This window comes from Dama dama, chromosome 1 (assembly GCF_033118175.1).
Source record: "Dama dama isolate Ldn47 chromosome 1, ASM3311817v1, whole genome shotgun sequence".
In the NCBI taxonomy this organism is placed as follows: Eukaryota; Metazoa; Chordata; class Mammalia; order Artiodactyla; family Cervidae; genus Dama; species Dama dama.
Window position 1 is genome coordinate 5,672,431 of NC_083681.1, and position 25,408 is coordinate 5,697,838.

The following is a 25,408-nucleotide window of genomic DNA, read 5'->3' on the forward strand; positions in this document are numbered from 1 at the left end:
CTAGCTGTCATAGCCCCCCTCCTGATTGGGACTGGCATAGCAGCAGCCCTCGGCACCGGGATTGGAGGCATTTCGACCGTGGCCCATTTTTACTGCAAGCTGTCCCAAGAACTTAATGAGGATATGGTGCAAGTAGCAGAGTCCTTTGTTTCAGTCCAAAGACAAATTAACTCAGTAGCTTCTGTGGCCCTACAAAATAGGCAAGCCCTGTACCTTCTCACTGCAGAAAAGGGAGGGGCCTGTCGTTTTCTAGGGGAAGACTGCTGCTATTTTGTTAATGAAATGGGCATAGTCCAGGGCAGAGTCAAAGAACTTAGAGACAGAATTGAACACCGCAAAAAAGAGTTACAAAACCTTTACACTCCCCAAAACCTGTTCCAACAGATCCTCCCTTGGTTGCTCCCTTTCCTGGGGCCATTGGTACTTATTATTTTATTCCTCTTATTTGGACCCTGTCTCTTCAATCTCTTTCAAAGTTTTCTCCAAGAACGGATTTGGGCCATCTCTCGAGACCAAGTCAAGACTGTTCTTTTGCTTGAAACACTGATGGCAAGAAAAGAAAATCAACACTACAGGCCTTAGACTTCCTCCTGGACTAGAAACCCCTGGCCCTCATTTATCAGCATGAAGAAGCCCTGAACATTAACGGCGGCCACATATCTTTCTCTTTTTATATATATTCCTTAAGGTCTAGAATGAAGGAAAGTTGCATGGCTTAAGGTAGCCTGGAGTTAAAAGTCCCCTCCAGATCCTCCCCACCCTTCTAGGCAAAACAAAGAACTCTCTCACCCGAAGAAAAAATAGACATTAGGTTGACTACGCCCAACTGCAAGCCTGCCCAGCCTCTGGCCGATCTCCAGAACTCCTTGCCCCAGCCATTTAAGAGATAACTACTCCCAGCAACCTTGGAGAAGGAGAGGCCCCCTTAAGACAGTAGCTTTCTACATACATGCCTATATATACTTACTCTTTTCTTAGATAAGTGCAGCAGCTCACTAATCTGACTGCTGCCCCTTTTTGCTTCATTAAAGGTGATCTGTTCCTGTAGAGTGCCAGTCTCATTCTTTTTCTGAACCTCACCTACTCTAACTCTGTACCTTACACATATTACTCACAAAATTTATGGCAAAGTCATTTACTATCTATAACCATAGTGTATGTCATGTTTTAAATGCAATATTGAATTTTAAAATTATTTTCCATTGTAGTTCATTATGAGATTGAATATAGTTCCCTCTGCTAAACAATAAAACTTGTTGTTTACCAGTTGTATACACAGTAGCTTGTACCTGCCAATCTCAAACTCGTGATTTATCTCTCCCGCTTTCCCCTTTGGTAACCATAAATTTGTTTTCTATGTCTACAAATCTGTTTCTGTCTTGTAAATAAGTTCATTTCTATTATATTTTAGATTCCACATATAAGCACTATTGTATGATATTTGCCTTTCCCTGTCTGGCTTACTTCACATAGTATGATAATCTCTAGGTCCATCCATGTTGTTGCAAATGACATTATTTCATTCTCACTAATGGCTCAGTAATATTCCATTATATGCCTATATTACATCTTCTTTATCCTTTCATCTGTCAATAGACATTTAGGTTGCCTTTATGTCTTGGCTATTGTAAACAGTGCTACTATGAATATTGGGTTGCATGTATCCTTTCAATCCATGTTTTTCTTTGGATATATGCCCAGAAGTAGGTTTTTTGGATCACATGGAAGCTCTAGTTTTAGTTTCTTAAGGAAACTCCATACTCTTCTCCATCAGTTCAGTTCAGTTCAGTTCAGTCACTCAGTCACGTCTGACTCTTTGCGACCCCATGAATCACAGCATGCCAGGGCTCCCTGTCCGTTGCAAACTCCCAGAGTTTACCCAAACTCATGTCCATTGAGTCGGTGATGCCATCCAGCCATCTTATCCTCTGTCGTCCCCTTCTCCTCCACAGTCTTTATCAATTTCCCATCAACAATGTATGAGGATTCTCTTTTCTTCATACCCTCTCCAGTATTTATAGAAATACAGTTGATTTACAGTATTAATTTCACTTGTATACCATAGTGATTCAGTATTGTTGGTAGATTATACTCCATTAAAAGGTATTACAAGGTAATGGCTATAACACTCTGTGCTATACAGGATATCCTTGTTGATTATCCATTTTGTACATAGTAGCTTGTAGCTCCTAATTTTGTACATAGTAGTTTGTATCTCCTAATTCCATACCCTTAATTTGTTCCTTCACGGCCCCTCTCCCATTTGATAATCACAAGTTTGCTTTCTGTATCTGCCAGTCTGTTTTTCTTTTGCATATATATCAGTTGACATTTTTTCTTTTTTTAGATTCTACATATAAGAGATATCATACAGTATTTGTCTTTGTCTGAATTATTTTGATAAAAATAACAGTGTCTAGGTTCATCCACATTGTTGCCATTGGTATAATTTCAATATTTGGTTTCATTTCATTGTTACAGTTTATGCTGTTTCAAACCCTCTGTGCTCCACGAATCTGGATGCCTGCTGCCTTCTTCAAGTTTGGAAAGCGTTCAGTCTTATTTCCTCAAGTAGAGTTTTGTCACCCTTCTCTTTCTTCTGTCACCCTTAAAATGTGAATTTTGGAAAGTTTAATGTTATTCCTTAGATCTCTTAAATTGCTTTCATTTTTTAAGTGTTTTTCATTCTGCTGTCCTGATTGAATAATTTCCATTATTCTGTTTTCCATATCACTTATGCACAATTATGTATCACTTAGAGTGCTGTTCATTCTATCTAGTATGTATTTCATTTTAGCTATTGAATATTTTAGTCTTGATTTTTTTCTCTTTAAAAAAAATGCATTTATTTTTTAATTGAAGGATGACTGCTTTACAGAATTTTGTTGTTTTCTGTCAACCTCGACATGAATCAGTCATAGGTAAATGTATCCCCTCCCTTTTGAGCCTCCCTCCCATCTCCCTCCAACCCCACCCCTCTAGACTGATACAAAGACCCTGTCTGAGTTTCCTGAGGCATACAGCAAATTCCTGTTGGTTAACTCTTTTACATATGGAAATGTAAGTTTCCATGTTACTCTCTCCATACATCTCACCCTCTCCTCCCTCCTCCCGATGTCCATAGGTCTATTCTCTATGTCTACCCTATAAATAAATTCTTCAGTACCATTTTTCTATATTCCATATATATGCATTAGAATACAATATCTATCTTTTTCTTTCTGATTTATTCCACTCTGTATAATAGGTTCTATGTTCATCCAGCTCATTAGAACTGACTCAAATGTGTTCCTTTCTATGGCTGAATAATATTCCATTGTGTATACATACCACAACTTCTTTATCCATTCATCTACTGAGGGACTTCTAAGTTGCTTCTATATTCTAACTATTGTAAATAGTGCTGCAATACAATGGGATACATGTATCTTTTTCAATTTGGTTTCCTCAGGGTATATACCTAGCAGTGGGATTGCTGGGTCATATGGTGGTTTTATTCCTGGTTTTCTTTAGGGAATATCCATGCCATCTTCCATAATGGCTGTATCAATTTACATTCCCACCAACAGTGCAAGAGTGTTCCCTTTTCTCTACACCATCTCCAGCATTTATTGTTTATAGACTTCTTGATGATGGCCATTCTAACTGGTGTGAGGTTATATCTCATTGTAGTTTTGATTTGTATTTCTCTAATAATGAGCATTGTTGAGCATCTTTTCATGTGTTTGTTAGCCATCTGCATGTCTTCTTTGGAAAAATGCCTGATTAGATCTTTTCCCCACTTTTTGATTGGGTTGCTTGTTTTTCTGGTATTGAGTTGTATGAGCTGTTGTATATTTTGGAAATTAATCCTTTATCAGTGGGTTTTCATTTCACCTTGCTTATAGCTTCCTTTGCTGAGTGAAAGCTTTTAAGTTTAATCAGGTCCCACTTGTTTGCTTTTGTTTTTATTTCCATTACTCTAGGAGGTGGGTCATAAAGGATCTTGCTTTGATTTATGCCATCGAGTGATCTGCCCGTTTTCCTCTAAGAGTTTTATAGTTTCTGGTCTTACCTTTAGGTCTTTAATCCATTTTGAGTTTATCTTTGTGCATGGTGTTAGAAGTGTTGTAATTTCATTATTTTACATGTAGCTGTCCAGTTTCCCCAGCATCATTTATTGACGAGGCTGTCTTTCCCCATTGTTTCTTTCCTCCTTTGTCAAAAATAAAGTACCCATAAGTGCATGGGTTTATATCTGGGCTTTCTATCTTGTCCCACTGGTCTATATTTCTATTTTAGTGCCAGTACCATACTGTCTTGATGACTATAGCTAGTAGTATTGTCTGAAGTCAAGAAGATTGATTCCTCCAGCTCCATTCTTCTTTCTCAAGACTGTTTTAGCTATTCAGGGTCTTTTGTGTTCCCTTTCATATGAATTGTGAAGTTTTTTATTCTATTTCTGGGGAAAAAATGCCATCGGTAATTTGATAGGGATCTTTTTGAATCTGTAGTTGCATTTGGTAGCATAGTCTTTTTCACAATATTGATTCTTCCCACCCAGGAACACAGAGAATCTCTCCATCTGCAAATGTCCTTTGATTTCTTTCATCAGTGTCTTATAATTTTCATTGTATTCTCTTTCTATGATGGGATAATCTCGCCTTTCCTCTCCTCCATTTTCCACCTTAGATTCATCATTTAGGTGTCTTGCTCTGACTATACAAATTAATCTCTCTGGACTCTCATGTTACCTATTTCTTTCTCCTACAATAGTTGATTATTTTTTTTTATTTTTGTGTGTGATTCCTTGATTAGTAACCAATTTCCCAAATAGATTATAATTTCCAAAAGAACAAAACAAACTAACATTTAGTTAGTCCCCATATCCATTTACTATACCAGTAGTATTTACCACAATAGTGTTGGAACTCAGTATATTATAAATAAATGAATGGATATCTAAGACAAAGAATTGAAGATTAATTTAGGTGGTAAGGAAGGTGAATAAATGAGATGAGAAAAAAAAAAAAAAAACAGTTGCTGAGCGTGTGCTACACAATGTCCTAAGAACTGAACATTTTTGTCTTACCTAAATTTAACAAAACTTATATATCATTAAATTGTATATTTGTGTATGAGGAGGGTGGCATGTCAATTTTGGCAGTATTATTCTTACTTTAAGTGGTTATTCTTGAAATCAGAATGTGCCCCATTCCCTCAGCTATCAAACTTCTCCAGTTAGGAATATTAGAAAATTACTTTTGAGATGAATTACTTTTCCTATTGGTAATAAGTTTTAAGTAATGGAATACTGCTCTGAGAAAAAGAGAGAAATTGTACTGATAAAGAACATTTTAAATCAAGCTAAATAGCATCATTCAATATAATTCTGTTAAAATTGCAGTAAAACTGTAGCCTTATTTTTTATTTGATGCTGAAATCACTCATTTAGGTGAATGCCTCTTCTCATTGAAGACTTTTTCCTTTTTGTTTGAGTGGAAGAACTAATTCTAAAGAAATATATTCCAGTCCATGCTATTAATAATTTATATTATAAAGAAGAATCTTGTGCTGGCAGGTATATGGAACAGTGGAGCCAAAAGGTCATTTCAATCTCTTAATTTCTATAACTCTATGAACCTGCTCTGAAAATGTGAGTACTGGAACATCCAATACTTTTAAGACCTGAATGGCTGTGAATCAGGAGTTTGTTATCTGACTGCCAATATCAGTCAACCCAAAAAGTGCTGGGATAGAGAGAAGATCATTTAAATTCTTTAGCAAGACGAGGTAAAGCTGGCAATGTTACTGGATAGTGCATTCGCTAATTAAACTACAATCTCCTAAATTAAAAGAGGAAAATGTCCAAATAGAGAAAGAAAATGAATTATGCACTTACATATATGAAAAGATGTAATTATATGGATGTTGCTTGTAGTATTATTTATAATATAAAACGCTATGTGTGTGTGTGTGTGTGTGTGTGTATAACAGTAAAGCAGTGAATGATTAAAAAATTAAGCTGTAGCACACAACAGAATACCATGCAGCAATTTTAGAAGTCAGTATATCATGTTTAATGAAGAAAGAAATTAAAGATTAATTTCAAATTTTAAAAAAAAGTTGAAGAATATAATACATGAAATATAAAAGTTACCAATATACAAAGTAATATGTATATTTGAGGAGAAGGAAATGACAACCCACTCCAATATTCTTACTTGGGGAATCTCATGGACAGAGGAGCCTGGCAGGCTACAGTTCATGAGGTCTCAAGAGTCGGACATGACTTAGTGACTAAACCACCACCACTTCCATGTGTATTTGAATATATGTATGTAATACAAAACTCAAAATTATTGGTTACTCAGAAAACAAAGCATTTTATACTTTTAAAAATACCACTTTTTTTTGCCATACATTGACATGAATCAACCATAGATTTACATGTGTTCCCCATCCTGATCCCCCCTCCTGCCTCCCTCTTCACTACAATATAAATAAATAAATAAACTGGCTTATATAAAAAATAAAAAAAGAAAAGAAAAGAAAGTGAAAATAAAAATAAAAAAATACCACTTTTTAGTTTTTGAATTGCTTATATTATAATAAGAATGAAATCCTAGTAGTGTTTAAATAAGCATTATAAAATAAAATAGAGCAGTATAATCTATGCTTGACTTTACACACTTAATTTGCAAAGAGAAGAATATAAGAAAAAGTGTTTTAAATTGGGAGAATTGAGAAAAGCCTATGCACAGATCATGGTCTTTTTCTTGGTCTATATTTGTTTACCTATTAATTCAGAACAACAGAAGCTACATCACAAGGTTGTTGAATGAGACACTCAATGCACAATCCCAAGTAGAGAGGTTGTTATAAGTAAAAAGACCCTCAGTGTCCACTAGTTACCTTTCTTGTTCCTCTTCCTGGCTCACTGACTTAGATCTTAAAAAAAAAAAAAAAAAAAAAAAAAAAGCCCTTCACAGACATACATCTTACATTTTAGTTTTGAGAAATGAAAACTGCTCAAAAGATGAGTGAAATGTAGGAAATGCATATAACAACAACTAGACAAAGTGTCTCACTATGTAAAATTATAGTGAGACTTTGTTTTAGACTAATTATTGGGAACAGTTCCAAAAATGAAAATATGTTGAACAGATGAACTTTAAAACATAGACAGAGATGAGATCTGTGTTTAGATGTGTGACTATTTACAAATACATAAATGTCAAAGGGAAGAGCCAGTAATTGTAAGGAAAATGTTAGTGAGCTAATGGCATATATTTTGGCCTTCCCTTTGCCCTGAAAAGGATTTCGCTGGAAGTTATACGGGAAAATCCAATGAATAAATTGAATATATTCACTAGTCATTTATATCTTCAGCCTGTGATCCATCAAGCTGTTGCTGGGATGCTGAGACTGCTCCTTGCTCAGAATGTAATTAATTAAACTCACTGCAAAGAGAGGATATTTGCAAAGAAAAGTATGTGAAAGGCAGGATGAAGAGGGGTCAATAAGCTCATACACACAGAAGCATCTTGTAATGCCGTTGGTGAAGCTCTCCACCCCCTGAAAAATTATGAGCACATTTCTCTGGTTTATCATTTTAAGAATTAGGGATAAATCTTGGCAACCTAAGTTCTCACATGATGGTTAAGATTTCCCTAAAAATAGAACAAAAGAACATACCATTCCCTTGAACAATCTTGATATCTGGATATTCTATGTTGTTTCCCTCTTCAACCTCCAATCACCTTGGCCAGTATTTTTCTCCTAGAGGAAGGATCTTCTGAGAAATATCTTCTTCTTACTGCTTCAACTAAGAAAGAGAAGTGAGTTTCCACATTTGGACATGGTGGAGTAAAAGGGGATGGATTTGCCCTTCTGTTCAGAGAAACTAAAAACTGAACAAAATGTAGGAAATGACAGTTTCATACATTCAGTAACCAGGAGTGCAGGATAATGATCACTGATAGGAGAGGGGTCAAAATTTGCAGAAATAAATCACTGTTGCAAATTGGAAATTTGGGGTCACTCAGAGAGATTCCACAGTAAACAAAATCCATTCTCTGAGGAAACTAACTACAATCCAGTTGCTGATAAAGCCAACACTACCCAATCATTACCATCTCCACTTGAAGCCATCATCAAATCAGATATGGTAGCACATCCATCATCATAGACGGGGAACACTATTAATACTCTATATGATTCTAACGCAAAAACTACAACTGCAAGTCAACTTATGACTTTCACCAACAATGATCCCATTTGTCTTAGGGCAACAAAGGTCATATTGTACTGGATGAGCCCCTGACTGCTTCTGGAAATTTGACCATGTGGAATATTTTGGCAACTATCATTGGAAAAGACTCTGATGCTGGGAAGGCAGGAGGAAAAGGGGATGACAGAGGATGAGATACCTGGATGGCATCACCAACTCAATGGACATGAGTTTGAGCAAGCTCTGGGAGTTGATGATGGCCAGGGAAGCCTGACATGCTGCAGTCCATGGGGTCGCAAAGAGTCAGACATGACTGAGCAACCGAACTGAACTAGGCAACTATTGATATTTCACTGCTGTTCCAGTTTGAGCAGTTAACTCCATAAAGCAAAAATTGTGTCATGTTTTCAGCTTTCCAGATCATCTATGTTCTAATAGTGGTGAGCATTCTGTCTTAAACAACAACAACAACAACAACAACAACAAAAATCACTTAATAAATTAGCTGTCATGATTTTCAACAGATACCTTATTATCCTCAGATTACTGGAGTCAAAATGAGGTGAATGAACATCTTTAAGTTAACTCAAAAAGATTTCTGATTCTTCCACTCTCAACTCTGTTCTACATAACTGAGTAAGAAAGTCTGGTCACTAAGAATGGCTGTCCCCCAACAAGGTCATCCTTTGGTTATCTGTAGGCTAATGAAGAAAGTGAGTGATTAAATAGGGCTAACTTACATGGCTGATTCATGTCAATGTATGGCAAAAACCACTACAATATTGTAAAGTAACTAGCCTCCAACTAAAAAAAAAGGGGGGGGGGGAGGGGCTAACTTAAAAATTGGAAATTTTACCATGGCCAGTCCTATGCACGATTGTTCCTTCTTCCCATTGACTTCTACTCTGAGGAAGCCCAACTGATACTGTCTGTAAGTAGCCATCTAGAGAGACCTCAAAGAATTCAAACTTAGTTCTGACTTAGGCTCCCATACTCTTCTTAGACTCACAAGATCCTGGGTCATAAAAACAATTACCTGTTGGTTAAGTACACTGTTCACAGAGTTTACCTACGGTGGTCTGTATAGGCAAATGTAGGAGTAGCTGCTCAGGTCCCTCAACTGGCTTCTATTGAGACCTGAGGAGTGTTTCCTCATTACTGCTATAAAGGGATGGAGGTTCTAGTCCCCAAGTATTCTTTTAGTGATAACTTCCTGGTGTGTAAAGGTTGAAGATGCCTCATTGTTCCCCACCTAGCTTTACTGATTCTACCGATGGGAGTCTTTAATAGCACCTGGTGGCAGTCAATGTTCTGACTCTACTAAATATCCCTGTCACTACCTTAGCAGGAAAGAAGAGCAACATCTCACTAGTTTGGCAGCATGGAAATCCAGGATCTTTATATAAACCCCCTTAGTACCATGGGTCTGTCCTTTCAGGATAAAAGTTCCAGCTCTCTATTCAATTTCCCTTATATCACTTTGGGACCACTCAGTATATAGCCAGATAAGGGAAATTTAGGTTTCCCACTTAGCCTTTGCTGGAATGGATAAATGTTCAGTCATAGCTTTTTGCTGTGGTGCTTTGCTAGTGTGGAGGCTATTGTCTAAAAGTTTGTCTTGATAAGCTGTCCCTTTTCTTGTACTTAGCTGGAGGAGTAGGGAAATGCACATTTGCTCTATCTTCCTACAAAAAGATTGGAAAGAAAAGATGCAAGGAACAGGGGTTACTGTTTGGACGAGGAAAACAGATTTAATCATTTTTTGATCCTACAAAAAAAAAAAAAAAAGAAAGAAAAAATGTAGATATATCATATTCAGACAACAATTCTGGAGTCCTCAAATTTTTCACATCTGTTAAGAAAGTTTTCAATGCATGTATGTCTCACATTACCATACTTATGAAAATTTTTGAGACTCATTCCCTTACATTTTTCACTGTGCCCTATGCTGTAGTCATTTTATTCTCTTCTCACGTCCCTAAACTCTACAGCTATCCTCTCTTCTGCCAAAGATATCCTCTTTGTCTCACCCAAACCTTGCACACACCTCTCTGACTCTAGTAAATCCTCCTTGAATAATTCTAACTTGAGGGAATCATCTATTTCATCCTGAGACCATGATTAATTGAACTTGGAAAGTAAGTTAAACTTACTATCTCAAGACATTCCTACTTTAAATGTCTATGAATGTGACTACCAATAATCCAAATCAATAGTCACATCACATGTTGCTGACCAGCTTTCAATTAACCTTGCTTATGTAAGTTGCCTATTCTGGTCCAACTGGATGAAGCTAAGAGGTCACTGCAAATGGTGATTGCAGCCATGAAATTAAAAGATGCTTACTCATTGGGAGGAAAGTTATGACCAATCTAGATAGCATATTAAAAAGCAGAGACATTACCTTGCCAACAAAGGTCCGTCTAGTCAAGGCTATAGTTTTTCCAGTGGTCATGTATGGATGTGAGAGTTGGACTGTGAAGAAGGCTGAACGTCAAAGATTTGATGCTTTTGAACTGCGGTGTTGGAGAAGATTCTTGAGAGTCCCTTGGACTGCAAGGAGATCCACCAGTCCATCCTAAAGGAGATCAGTCCTGGGTGTTCATTGGAAGGACTGATGCTGAAGCTGAAACTCCAATAATTTGGCCACCTCATGCGAAGAGTTGACTCATTGGAAAAGACCCTGATGCTGGGAGGGATTGGGGGCAGGAGGAAAAGGGGACATCAGAGGATGAAATGGCTGGATGGCATCACCGAATTGATGGACATGGGTTTGAGTAAACTTCGGGAGTTGGTGATGGACAGGGAGGCCTGGCGTGCTGTGATTCATGGGGTCACAAAGAGTTGGACATGACTGAGCGACTGAACTAAACTGAACTGAACTGAACTGACTGAAGAGGTCAGTGATCACATTGCCAAACAGGACTACCTAGAACTGATCCTTTAAAGGATTTGAGGAGGGATATTTCATATACATGGAATGTGTGGCCTTTTGTTTTTGGCTTCTTCCATTTAGCATGTTTCCATGGTCCATTCATCTTGTCACATGCATCAGTCTTTCAGTCCTTTTCTGACTGTTAATATTCCACTGTATGAATATACTACCTCTTGATTCCCAGTTCATCAGTTTACAGATATTTAGGTTTTCTGTTTGTTTTTTTTTTTTTTCTATTACAAATAATACTTCTATAAAGATCTGTGTACATGTTTATATGTGGGCAAACATTTTCACTTTCATTTCTCTTGAATAAATACTAGTCAGTATAATTACTGAACAATATTACATATAAGTTTTTTTGGGAACTACTATTTTCCAAAGCATTCACACCGTGATACATTCTCACCAACAAAGTAAGAGTGCTCTAATTTCTCATTATCCTTGCTAAAACTACTAGCTCCCTTTATACATACATACATATATATATATATATGTATATGTATATAGCCATCCAAGTAGGAAAGAAGTGCTAGTGTATTATGTTTTTTTGTATTTTGATTTTTTCTTGGTGACAATTTTCTTTATGCAACACAAGGAACACCTTAGGTATAGCACTAAAACCCTCACATATTTTAACATTGAAATGCCTACCTACACCACCTCCTAAGATGGAAGGAGGGTATACAATTGGCTCTAGTGACTGTGTTGTCTCAATTGGAGTCCACAATAACTCCATGTTCCAGTTTTTCTCTTTGTCAAAGTTTATTACTCTTTTTGGTGGTCAAAAGTCTTCCCCTTACCTTCACCCTGCCATTGTGCACTATTAGTGAACTCTCAGCTTCACTTACAAGTTGCTCAGCTATCTAATGAATGGCAAAGTTTTTGTTTACCTTCCCTGACAACCTACACATGGAACTTTCCTGTAGTATTTATCATCATAAGTCTAGCTAGTGTGCAGTGATTTTCTTCCCATACTCTGAAATATCTGGCCTCCAAGGACAGGCTCTGCACTGCTCCTCTTCTCTTGCCCAGCAGCAAACAGAAATGTAGTCACTGTTGATATCTTACTGGGCTGACAATTGATCCAGTGCCCCAGCCTGCCAAACAACTACTCATGGGCAAGGCACTTTCGCTGTGGTTTTGACTTGCATTTCTACAAGGATTAATGATGTTGAGCATGTATATTTTCATGTGGTTACTGGCCACTTGCATATCTTCTTTGTAGAAATGTCTATTCAAATATTTTGCCAATTTATTGTTTGCCTTATTATTGTTGAGTTGTAATAATTCTTCAAATATTCAGAAAGCTTAACCATTATCAGATTTAGAAAATGAAAATGTCTTCTCCAATTATTTGGGTTGTCTTTTCACTTTACATAGTATTATTTTATTCAATAAGTTTTCAATTTTGGTAAAGTCCAAGGTATCTAATTTTTCTCTTGTTCCTTGTACTTTTGATGTCATATCTAAGGTGCTATTAACTAATTCAAATTTGAAACTTCAACTCCTATATTTAGGTCTATGATCCATTTTTAGTCAACTTTTGTGTATGATGTCATTAAATGGTTCAACTTCAGGGCTTGCATATGGATATCCAGTTTCCCCACATCTACTTGCTTAAAGGACTACTTTTTCTCCATTGACTTGTCATGGAGTCTTTGTCAAAAGTCAATTGATCAAAAATATGAAATTTATTTCTGAATTCTTAATTATATTCCTATCTGTATGCCTGTGCTTATAGTCTTTATTATCATAACTTCTAAGTTTTTGAAATCAGATATTTTGAGTCCTCTAGCCTTTCCACCACCCCCCACCAGGATCATAATTGTTTTTGAATTCAGTGAATGTGTATATAAAATTTAAGGTCACCTTGTCTTTGGGCTTGTCACCTTGTCAATATCTGTAAAAACATCAACTGGTATTTTGAAAGATAATGTATTGAATCTATAAAATTTGTGAAGTACTTCCACATTTTTATATTTTATTTTTTTAATTATTTTATGTTTTAAGGAATCTCCACACTGTTCTACATAGTGGATGCACCATTTTTCATTCCTACCAACGGTGTCAGACAGTTTCCTTTTCTCCACACCCTATCCAGAATTTATTATTTGTAGACTTTTTGATAGCAACCATTCTGACCAGCATGAGATGATATCTCATTTTGGTTTTGATTTGCATTTCTCTAATAATGAGTGATTCATCCATCTTTTCATATGTTTATTAGCCATCTGTAGTCTTCTTTGGAGAAATATCTGTTTAGTTCTTTGGCTGACTTTTTGATTGGCTTGTTCGTTTTTCTTGTATTAAGCTGCATGAGCTGCTTGTATATTTAGAGATTAATTATTTGACAGTTGTTTCATTTGCTGCTATGTTCTCCCATTCTGAATGCTACCTTTTTACCTTCTTATAGTTCCCTTCATTGTGCAAAAGCTTTTAAATTTAATTAGGTCCCATTTCTTTATTTTGCTCTTATTTCCATTACTCTGGGAAGTGGGTTATAGAGGATCTTGCTGTGATTTGTATCAGAGAGTGTTCTGCCTATGCTTTCCTCTAAGAGTTTTAAAGTTTCTGGCATTATATTTAGATCTTTTATCCAGTTTGTGTTTATTTTTGTGTATAGTGTTTCAAAGTGCCCTAGTTTCATTCTTACACAAATGGTTGACCAGATTTACCAGCACTACTTTTGAAGAAGATGTTTTTTCTTCATTGTATATTTTTGCCTCCTTTGTCAAAGATAAGGTATCCATAGAATTTATCTCTGAGCTTTCTATCTTTTTTTTTTTTTTCCATTGATCTATATTTCTGTCTTTGTGCCAATACCATACTGTCTTGGTGAAAGTAGCTTTGTAGTATAATCTGAAGTCAGGAAGGTTGATTCCTCCAGTTCCATTCTTCTTTCTCAAGATTGCTTTGTTTATTTGAGGTTATATGTGTTTCCACACAAATTGTGAAATTGTTTGCTCTACTTAAAAAAAAAAAAAAATACTGTTGGTAGTTTGATAGGGAGTGTGTTGAATCTATAGATTACTTTGCTAGTATACTCATTATCACTGTACTGATTCTTTCAATCCATGATCATGGTATGTTTCTCCATCTATTTGTGTCGTCTTTGATTTCTTTCATCATTGTTTTATAGTTTTCTATATGCAGATCTTTTGTTTCTTTAGGCAAAATTATTCTTAAGTATTTAATTCTTTATGTTGCAATGATGAATGGAATTGTTTCTTTCTCTTTCTGGTTTTCACTGCTGGTGTTTAGGAATGCAAGGGATTTCTGTGTATTAATTTTATATCCTGCAACTTTACTATGTTTATTGATTAACTCTAGTAATTTTCTGGTGATATCTTTAGGGTTTTCTATGTAGAAGATCATCTCATCTGCAAGCAGTGAGAGTTTTACTTCTTTTCCAATCTGGATTCATTTTTATTTCTCATCTCTGATTGCTGTGGCTAGGAACTCCAAAACTATGTTGAACAGTAGTGGTGAGAGTGGGCAACCTTTTTTTTGTTCCTGCCCACTAGGTCATGATGTGTGATCTTTTTGATATATTGTTATATGCTAGAATTCTGTTAAGGAATTTTGCTTCCATGTTCATCAGTGATATTGACCTGCAGTTTTCTTTTTTATGGCATCTTTGTCCAGTTTTGGTATCAGGGTGATGGTGGCCTTATAGAATGCATTTTGGAGTTTTCCTTCCTCTGGAATTTTCTGAAGGAGTTTGAATAGAATATGTGTTAGTTATTCTCTAAGTTTTTGGTTGAATTCACCTGTGAAGTAATCTGGTCTTGGACTTTTGTTTGTTGGAAAAAATTTTATTACAGTTTCACTTTCTGTGCTTGAAATTCATCTGTTCAGAATTTATATTTATTTCTGGTTCAATTTTGAAAGGTTATACTTTTCTAAGAATTTGTCCATTTCTTCCAAGTTGTCCATTTTATTGGCATATAGTTCTTCAAAGTAATCTCTTATGATCTTTTGTATTTCTGTGTTGTCTGTTATGATTTCTCCATTTTCATTTCTAATTTTATTGAGTTTTCTCCCTTTTTTTCTTGAGGAGTATGGGTAACAGTTTGTCTATTTTGCTTATCTTCTCAAAGAACCAGCTTTTAGTTTTGTTGATCTTTGCTATGGTCTCCATCATTCCTTTTTCACTTTTTTTCTGATCTGATTTTTATCATTTCTTTCCTTCTTCTAAATTTGGGTGTTTTTGTTCTTCATTTTCTATTAGCTTTAGGTGTACAGTTAGGTTGTTTATTTGATGTTTCTCTTGTTTCTTGAGGTGGACTTGTATTGCTATGGACTTCCTTCTTAGCACTGCTTTTACTGACTCCCCTGGGTTTTGGTTCATCATGTTTTCATTATCATTTGTTTCCATGCATATTTTTATTTCCTTTTAAATTTCTTCAGTGACCTATTGGCTAGTCAGAAGAGTGTTGTTTAACCTCCATATTTATGTGTTTTATATAGCTTCCCCCCCGCCCCTGTAGTTGATATCTAATCTTAACACATTGTGATCAGAAAAGATTCTTCAAATGACGTTTTTTTTTTTTTTTTTTTTTTTTTTTTTTAATATACCAAGGCTAGATTTGTGGCCCATAATATGGTCTATCCTGGAGTATGCTCCCTGTGCACTTCAGAAAAAGATGAAATCCATTGTTTTGGGGTGAAATGCCCTGTAGGTATCAACTAAGTCTAACTAGGTTCATATATCATTTAATGCTTTTGCTTCCTTGTTAATTTTCTGTTTTGTTAATTTATCCATCAGTGTGAGTTGTATTAAAGTCAGCCACTATTATTGTGCTACTGTAAAATTCAAAGTTAATTTTATCTCATATGAGTATTGCTACTCCCATTTTCTTTTGGTCTCCGTTTGCATGAAATATATTTTTCCAGTTTCTCACTTTCAGTCTGTATGTATACCTAGGTTTGAGGTGGGTTTCTAGTAGACAGTCTGTCTAGGGGTTTTGCTTCTGGATCCACATAGTCACTCTTTGTCTTTTGGTTGGAGTATTTAACCCATTTATGTTTAAGGTAACTATTGATGAGTATGATCCTGTTACCATTTACTTAATGATTTGGGGTTCATTTTTATAAACCTTTACTATGTTTCCTTTCTAAAGAACATCCTTTAGCATTTGTTGGATAACTGACTTGGTGGTGCTGAATTCCCTCATCTTTTGCTTACTTGTAAAGCTTTTGATTTATTCTTCAAATGTAAATAGATCCTTGTTGGGTAAATCATCTTGGCTGTAGATTTTTCTCTTTCATCACTTTATATAGCCTGCAATTCCCTTCTGGCCTGAAGAGTTTCTATTGAAAGATCTGCTATTATTCTTAAGGAGATTCCCACGTACTTATTTGTTGCTTTTCCCTTGCTGCTCTTATATTTCTCTTTGTGTTTATTAATATGTCTTGGGGTGTTTCTCCTTGGGTTTATCCAGTTTGGGACTCTCTGAGTTTCTTCGACTTGGGTGATTATTTCCATTTTAAGTTTATCTTTGTGTATGGCATTAGGAAGTGTTCTGATTTCATTCTTTGGCACATAAGTGTTCAGTTTTCCCAGCACCACTTATTGAAGAGGCTATCTTTGCCCCATTATATATTCTTTCCCCGTTTGTCAAAAATAAGTTACCCATAAGTGTGTGGGTTTATCTCTGTGTTCTCTATCTTGTTCCATTGGTTTGTATTTCTGTTTGTGTGGCAGGACCATACTCTCCTGATGATGTAGCTTTGTAGTATAGTCTGAAATAAGGAAGATTGATTCCTCTGGCTACATTCTTCTTTCTCAAGACTGCTTTAGCTATTCAGGGTCTTTTGTGTTTCCATATGAATTATGATTTTTTTTGTTCTGGTTCTGAGAAAAATGTCATTGGTAATTTGATAGGGATCATATAGATTGCATTTGGTAGTATCCTCATTTTCACAATATTGATTCTTCCTACCCAGGAACAAGGAATATCTCTCCATCTGTTTATGTCATCTTTGATTTCTTTCATCAGTGTATTATAGTTTTCTCTATTTAATTATTTTGTATCCTTAGGCACAGTTATTCCTAAATATTTTATTCTTTTTGTTGCAATGGTGAATGGGATTAATTCTTTAATTTCTTTTTCTGATTTTTCAGTGCTAGTATATAGGAATGCAAGTGATTTCTGTGTATTGTCCTTGTATCTTGTGACTTTGCTAAATGCAGTGATCAAATCTAGCAATTTTCTGATGATTTCTTTGGGGTTTTCTATGCCTAGTAACAGAGAAGGCAATGGCAACCCACTCCAGTACTCTTGCCTGGAGAATCCCATGGACGGAGGAGCCTCGGAGGCTACAGTCCATGGAGTCGTTAAGAGTTGGACATAACTGAGTGACTTCACTTTCACTTTTCACTTTCATGCATTGGAGAAAGAAATGGCAGCCCACTCTGGTATTCTTGCCTGGAGAATCCCAAGGACAGAGGAGCCTATTTGGCTGCCTTCTATGGGGTTGAACAGAGTCGGACACGACTGATGTGACTTAGCAGCAGCAGCAGCAGCAGCAGCATGCTTAGTATCATATCATCTGCAAACAGTGAGCTTTTTACTTCTTTTCCAATCTGGATTCCTTTTATGTCTTCTTCTTCTCTAATTGCTGTAGCTCGGACTTCCTAAAATATGCTGGATAACAGTGATGAGAGTGGGCACCCTTGTCTTGTTCCTGATCTTAGAGATAATGTTTTTAGTCTTTCACCATTGAGAATAATGTTTGCTGTAAGCTTTTCATATATGGCCATTACTATGCTGAAGTGGGTTCCTTTTATGCCCATTTTTTGAAGTGTTTTTATCATAAATGGATGCTGAAATTTTGTCAAAGCCATTTTCTGCATCTATTTAAATGATCCTATGGCTTTTACCTTTCAATTTGTTAATATCGTGTATCAGGTTGATTGATTTGTGTATATCAAAGCATGCTTGCATCTCTGGAATAAACCCAGCTTGATCATGGTGTATGAGCTTTTCTTTTAATGTGCTGTTGAATTCTGTTTGCTAGAAATTTGTTGAGGATTTTTGCATCTATGTTTACCAATTATATTGGCCTGTAATTTTATTTTTTCATGTTGTCTTTGCCTGGTTTTGGTATCAGGGTGATGGTGGTCTCATAGAATGAGTTTGGGTGTGTTCCTTCCTCTGCAATTTTTTTGGAAGAGTTTCAGAAAAATAGGTATTGCCTCTTCTCTAAATGTTTTCTAGAATTCCCCTGTGAAGCCATCTGGCCCTGGGTTTTTGTTTTTTGGAAGAATTTTGATCACTGTTTCAATTTCTGTGTTTGCAGTTGGGTTGTTCATAATTTCTATTTCCTCTGGGTTCAGTCTTTGGAGGCTGACCTTTTCTAAGTATCTGTCCATTTCCTCTAGTTTGTCCACTTTATTAGCATATAGTTGTTTGCAATATTCTCCTATGATATCTTATATTTCTATGTTGTTTGTTGTAACTTCTCTTTCATTTCTAATTTTGTAATTTGATTTTTCTCCCTTTTTTTTTTTTGAAGAGTCTGGCTAGTGGTTTGTCAATTTTGTTTATATTCTCAAAGAACAAGCCTTTAGTTTTATTAATCTTTTCTATTGTTTTCTTCATTTCTTTTTCACTTATTTCTGCTCTGAATTTTATGATTTATTTACTTTTGCTGACTTTGGGGTTCTTTTCTCTTCTTTTTCCTGCTGCTTTAGATGTAGAGTTAGGCCATCTATTTGATGCTTTTCTTGTTTCTTGAAGTATGATTGTATCACTATAAACTTCCCTCTTAGAACTGTTTTTGCTGAATCCCATAAGTTTTGAGTTGTCATGTGCTTCTTGGACTTGATTGACTATCTTCTTTCACATGTTGGGGAAATTTTCAACTATAATTACTTCAAAAATTGTCTCAGTGCCTTTGTTTTTTTCTTCTTCCTCTGGGACCCTTATAACTCAAACTTCAGTGTGTTTAATATTGCCCCAAAGGTCTCTGAGGCTATCCTAAATTCTTTTCATTCCTTTCACTTTATTCTGCTCTTCAGCAGTTATTTCCACCATTTTATACTCTAGCTCACTTATCTATTCCTCTACCTCTGTTATTCTGCTATTGGCTCCTTCTATAGTATTTTTAATTTCAGTAATTGTGTTATTCATCTCTGTTTGCTTATTCTTTATTTCTTCTATGTCCTTGATGGTTATATTAAGTGTATTAAATACTTCCTGCATTTTCTCCATTTTATTTTCAATCTTTAGAGCAACTTCACTATCATTATTCTGAACTCTTTTTCATGGAGATTGCTTATTTCCTCTTTGTTTGTTTGGTCTTGTGAGTGTCTACCTTGTTTTTTCATTTATGTTGTATTTCTCTGTCTCTTCATTTTTTTTTTTTTTTTTTTTTCTTTTAAACTTGCTCCACTTGAGGTCTCCTTTTCTCAGGCTTTAGGATTGTATTATTTCTTTCCTTTGATTTTGCCTTTGGAGGGAAATGTTAGTTGGGAAGCTTGTGCTGATTTATTGTTAGGGGTGACTTGTGACTGTGTTCTATGGGGAGGAGATCAAGGAGGTAATTACAGAAATAATGGGACATGTACACACACTTCCACACATACAGTTATAACCAAAGTGTTCTAAAGATAAGAGTACAGGAGACTGACTTGGTGAGCAAGAGAAACGAGAGTGATATTAACCAATTAAAAGCAGAGCTAGATAATGTTCAATCTGGAAATCTAAGTATTAGTAGAGGGCCAACTGTGGAATATAGCAAAGAGAGCTCAACAATTTGACTTACTTGGTGAGAAAATAAGAGTGAAGGAAAAAATGAAGAAGGGAAAAAGAGAGAATAAAAGAGGAGAAAGGAAGGTAAAGATAAAAGGAGGGTTGGGATGGGGGTTTAAAAAGAGAGAGAAAAGAAAAAATAGAAAAACAAAGATAAACAGATGCATGTGGAAAAAAATTATATATGTTCAGGAATAGCTACAGCTGGTAAAGAAATATAGGAAAAACAGTTGGATATATCAAAAACAAAATAAAAAACCTCACCAAAGGCGGGGGGAGGTGAAAAAGAGGGGAAAAAAATCTTAAAATGATTTCTTTTTTTTTTAAACAAGAAACACAAAGAGAAAAACTTCACAGCACCACAAAAGGCCAATACAAAAGTGGAAATATGTAGGGGGAATCAACCATGTGATTTATGAAAAAGAAAAGAAAAGAAAATCTTAACATGAATGTTTTTGTTTTTTAAACAAGGAAAACAAAGAGGAAAACTCCACAACACAGCAAAAAGCTAATGTGAAGGTCAAAATATGTAGGGGAATAAACAGTGCAATTTATAAGAAAAAAGAATCTTAAAATGATCTTTTTAATTTTTATAACAAGGAAAACAAAGAGGAAAACTGCACAGTACTGCAAAAGAGTAATGTGAAGGTGGAGATACATAGGGGGAATAAACAGTGTGATTTATAAGAACAAAAAGGGTTCTCAAGGTAATATTTCTTGGTTTTGGAGTCTGCCCCTGTGAATGGGGTTGGGTCAGGGTCCTGTAATGCTTTCCTGGTTGGGGGAGCTTATGCCTTTGTTCTGGTTGATGGAGCAGGATCTCATCTCTCTGAAAGGCATTGCAGGGTCCAGTAGTAGGTCCATGGGTTCAATATGCCTTTGGGCAGTCCTTCTGGCTTTGGCAGAGTTCAGTTCAGTTCAGTTCAGTCACTCAGTCATGTCCGACTCTTTGTGACCCCATGAATCGCAGCATGCCAGGCCTCCCTGTCCATCACAAACTCCCAGAGTTTACTCAAACTCATGCCCATCGAGTCTGTGATGTCATCCAGCCATTTCATCCTCTGTCGTCCCCTTCTCCTCCTGCCCCCAATCCCTCCCAGCATCAGGGTCTTTTCCAATGAGTCAACTCTTCGCATGAGGTGGCCAAAGTATTGGAGTTTCAGCTTCAGGATCAGTCCTTCCAATGAACACCCAGGACTTATCTCCTTTCTGCAGCCACTTCAAAGTGGCCCTCTCAGCGTATCTGCAGTGCTGCCCACCCCCTACTTGTCCCTGGGATCATTGTCCATGCTTCTGTCCCCATGTCCCGCCCTACACTGCTGGCTGAAGCTTGCTGGGAAGGGGCTTGTGTGGATCTTTTCTTGTGCCCTCTGCCTTGTGGAGACTTGTGTGGGCTTCCCTCAGTGTTATGGGGTTTGTGTGCACTTGTTTCTTCTCACCGCCTACCTTCTGTCTCAGGGCTCATGTGTTCTTTCCACTGTGCCTCAAGGGTTGTATGCACTGTCCAAGTCTCTATGCCTCCCCTCTAATGTCATGCTGACCCCACCCTTTGCACAGTGAGGGTTGTGTGCGAACCATGGGTTGAATGCTGTGTCACACTTGGCTACCTGGGCCCACCTTCTGTGCTGCAAGTGCTGCGTGTATTGGCTGACCTGCCCTCTGTGCTTTAAGAGTTGTGTGTCCTGTCTAGGTTTATATGCCTCCCCATTCTTGGTTCCCTGAGCCCACCGTCTGGCTGGGACCACAGTTCTTGAACTGTCAAAAGGCTGAGAAGTGCAGCTTTCTCTGTTTTCTGCCATGTCCCTGCTTTGCCTGGTTTTTCAAGACTCTGCAGCTCCTCCTTGGACCCACCTGTGAGGGAGTTTCCCTATGCACAGGACCTCCTCCTGTTTCGGGAGTCCCTGCTTCCCTCAGGGCACAAGCTCCTGCCCAGAAGATCTCCATCTTTTCCCTTTTTATATCTCCATCCTCTCTCTCCCTCATTTAAGGGAACTTAGTCTGTGACCCTGGAAACCTGGGGTCTTCTGCTGTTGCCTAAAGATTTCTTTGTAGGAGTTGTTCCATATCATGATGAGCTTTTGATGAGTTTTTGATGAGTGGGGAAGCTGGCAATCTCCCCTCTAACTCCTCTGCCAGTCTCTGCCTATGCTTTTCTCTGAGAATTTTATAGTTTCTGGTCTTTAACTTAGGTCTTTAATCCATTTTGAGTTTATCTTTGTGTATGGTTTTAGGTAGTGTTCTAATTTCATTCTTTTACATTTAGCTGTCCAGTACCACTTATTGAAGAGACTAGTTTTCCCCCATTGTATAGTCCTGGCTCTTTTGTCAAAAATAAGGTATCCATAGGTATGTGGCTTATCTCTAGGCTTTCTATCTTGTTCCATTGGTTTATATTTCTGTTTTAGTGCCAGTACCATGCAGTCTTGATGACTATAGCTTTGTAGTATAGTCTAAAATCAGGAAGGTTGATTCCTCCAGCTCCATGCTTCTTTCTCAAGTTTGTTTTAGATATTTAGGGTCTTTTCTGTTTCCATATGAATTGTTATAGTTCTATGAAAAATGCCATTGGTAATTTGATAGGGATTGCCTTGAATCTGTATATTACCTTGGGTAGTATAGTTGTTTTCACAATAATGATTCTTCCAACCCAGGAACATGGAAGATCTTTCCATATTTTTATATTGTCTTTGATTTCTTTCATCAGTGTCTTATAATTCTTATAATTTTCTGTATACAGATCTTTGGTCTCTTTGGGTAGTTTTACTCCTAGATGTTTTATACTTTTTGTTGCAATGGTAAATTTGATTGACTCCTTAATTTCTCTTTCTGATATTTCATTCTTAGTACAGAAAAATGCAAATGTCTCTGTGTATTGATTTTGTATCCTGCCACTTTGCTAAATTTACTGGTTAGCTCTGGTAATTTTCTTTAGGGTATTTTTAGAATTGTCTATGTATAGTATCATGTCATCTGCAAACAGTGACGTTTTACTTCTTTTCCAATCTGGATTCCTTTTATGTCTTTTTCTTCTCTGACTCCTGTACAGAAAACTATGGCAAAAACTATGTTGAATAATAGTAGTAAAAGTGGCCACCCTTGTCTTGTGCCTGATCTTAGAAGAAATGCTTTCAGTTTTTCACCATTAAGAATAATGTTTGCTGTGGGTTTATCATATATGTCATTTATTATATTGAGATAGGTTCCTTCTAAGCCCATTTTTGAAGAGTTTTTTTTTTTTTTTTAATCATAAATAAGTTTTGAATTTTGTTGAAAGCTTTCACTGCATCTATTGAGATTATCATATGCTTTTATCTTTCAGTTTATTAATATGGTGTATCACATTGATTAATTTGCATATACTGACGAATCCTTGCATCCCTGGGATAAATCCAACTTGACCATGGTATATGACCTTTTTAATGTGAAAGTTATTTTCAACCTAGAATTGTATTCCTTATAAACAAATAAACCTAATTTTTAAAATTTTATTTATTTTAATTGGACAATAATTGCTTTACAATATTGTGATAGCCTTTGCCATACATCAGCATTTCACACAAGCATCATCCAAAATGAAATTTACCTTTCACACATTATCTCAGAAAACTACTCAAATATATGATTCAACCAAACAATGGCTGCAGGTTGACAGGACCCCAGTTGAGACTGGAGCAAAGGACAAGGGACCCTTAAAATAAGCAACGACTGATATAGCTGAAGTGACTTAGCACACATGCATACAGGGTGGTGGTGGTAATTGTGACAAAGCCAATTTAAAGGAGAGAGAGAATGAGAGAGAAACCATCTGTTAAAAGAAGGAAAAGTTGCAGAAGAAAAGAGGAGAAGCACGGAAAAGTAAGCCAAAGAGGTAAGATAGGCTTTGTTCCAGGAGGGCAGTTCTTGCCCTGTTTGCCTTCAAAGATTTGTGACTAAAAGTATGACAGAGATACAACCTACTCCAAAAAGGGAATGCTATGGATCTTATTCACTTTTTTTTTTTTTTTTTTTTTTATTTCTTAAGTAAGAACATCCAGGGAAAGAAATGACTTGATATGTATCCAGAATTTCATCTTTGTTCAGTCATGCATGGTATTGCATTCATAGAACGGAGAGTGACATAAATAAACATAAATGTTAAATAAACAAAAATAAATTTATATTTGAACTGTAGATAATTGTAGTATATGTATTCACCATAAATCTCAGTCTGGATTGAACATGGAAATTACTTAGTTGAATTTTAAAATCACAAATCGTATACAATGAGATTTTTGGTCCACAAAACAATCTGTATGGGCAAGGTCCAGGCATCAGTAGTTTAAAAACTCTGTAGGCAATTTTAATTTGTAGCAAACAGAAATTATGACTATTTCTTGTGGTCCTTAGACTAGCAATATTGGCATCATCTAGGTACTTTTACTAAATGTAGTCTCAGAACCTATCCCCAGACCTAGAGAAGGAAACATTTTGGGTGTAGGTGTCATCTAAGACTTTATGATGATTCTGAAGCACACCACAGTTTGAAAACCTTTGACTTGGGGGTCTTATGATGTACAGTGTGGGTCATGGACCTACAACTAAGCATATCAACTATCCCAATTTACCAGGATAGTCTTAGTTTGATAGTTAAACCCCTATACGCTTGACAAGGGGAGGTGGGGGGTGTTAGTGGTAAGTAATCCACCTATCAATACAGGACACAAATGTGATCCTTGGGTCAGGAAGATCCCCTGGAGAAGGAAATGACTTCTCACTCCAGTATTCTTGTTGGGGAATTCCCATAGGCAGAAGAGCCTGGTGGGCAACAGTCCATGGGGTTGTAAAAGAGTTGGAAATGACTTAGCCAATAAACAACAGCAACAACATGCTAAACAAACCAGAATGAATGGCTACACTCAGCAACATCATTACTTGAACCTTTATATTTAAAAAAGTGTTAAGTCCACTTCTAGACTGCCTAAATTCAAATTTGCTTTTTAAGGGAAATTTTATTTTGCAGCAAATATTTTGTAGTACATAGATGACTTCTACGTACTTGACAATCTGAGGAGCACTGAACTTGGACAGTAATGGTTTACAAGCCTACTGAACATTAAAATCTTCCCAGGCTTTACCCAAGACTCAAGCAGAATCTTTGGGCTTGAGCACCAGGCCTCTTGTGAACCCATGATGGAGCAAAACTATACATTTATTTGTTTTGCTTTGTTTGTTTCTAAAAAAATGAAATTTTATTTAAAAAAATCACAAGTATGAACATTGTTACAATTAGAAGCAATGTTGGTTCTCCACAGTGATACTAAGCATGCTTACAAGGGGTTTCCATTGTTTAATTTCACATAAACATTCATCTTTAAAAGAGGAAGGGAGGGGAAAAAAAGCACACTACTATTTCACTTTTTTAAAGTTTCTTCACAAATGGAGAAAAATACTAAAGTACAGACAAGGACTTATTTCTCATACTAGTAAGATTATGTCCCAAATCCTTCAAGATATGTTTCA

At 36.4% G+C, this 25,408-nt stretch overlaps 1 pseudogene; it reads right to left on the bottom strand.

Annotated features, from left to right (window-relative positions):
• Nucleotides 1–25,408, bottom strand: part of LOC133064619 (RNA-binding protein EWS-like) — a 32,155-nt pseudogene continuing 6,747 nt past the window's right edge.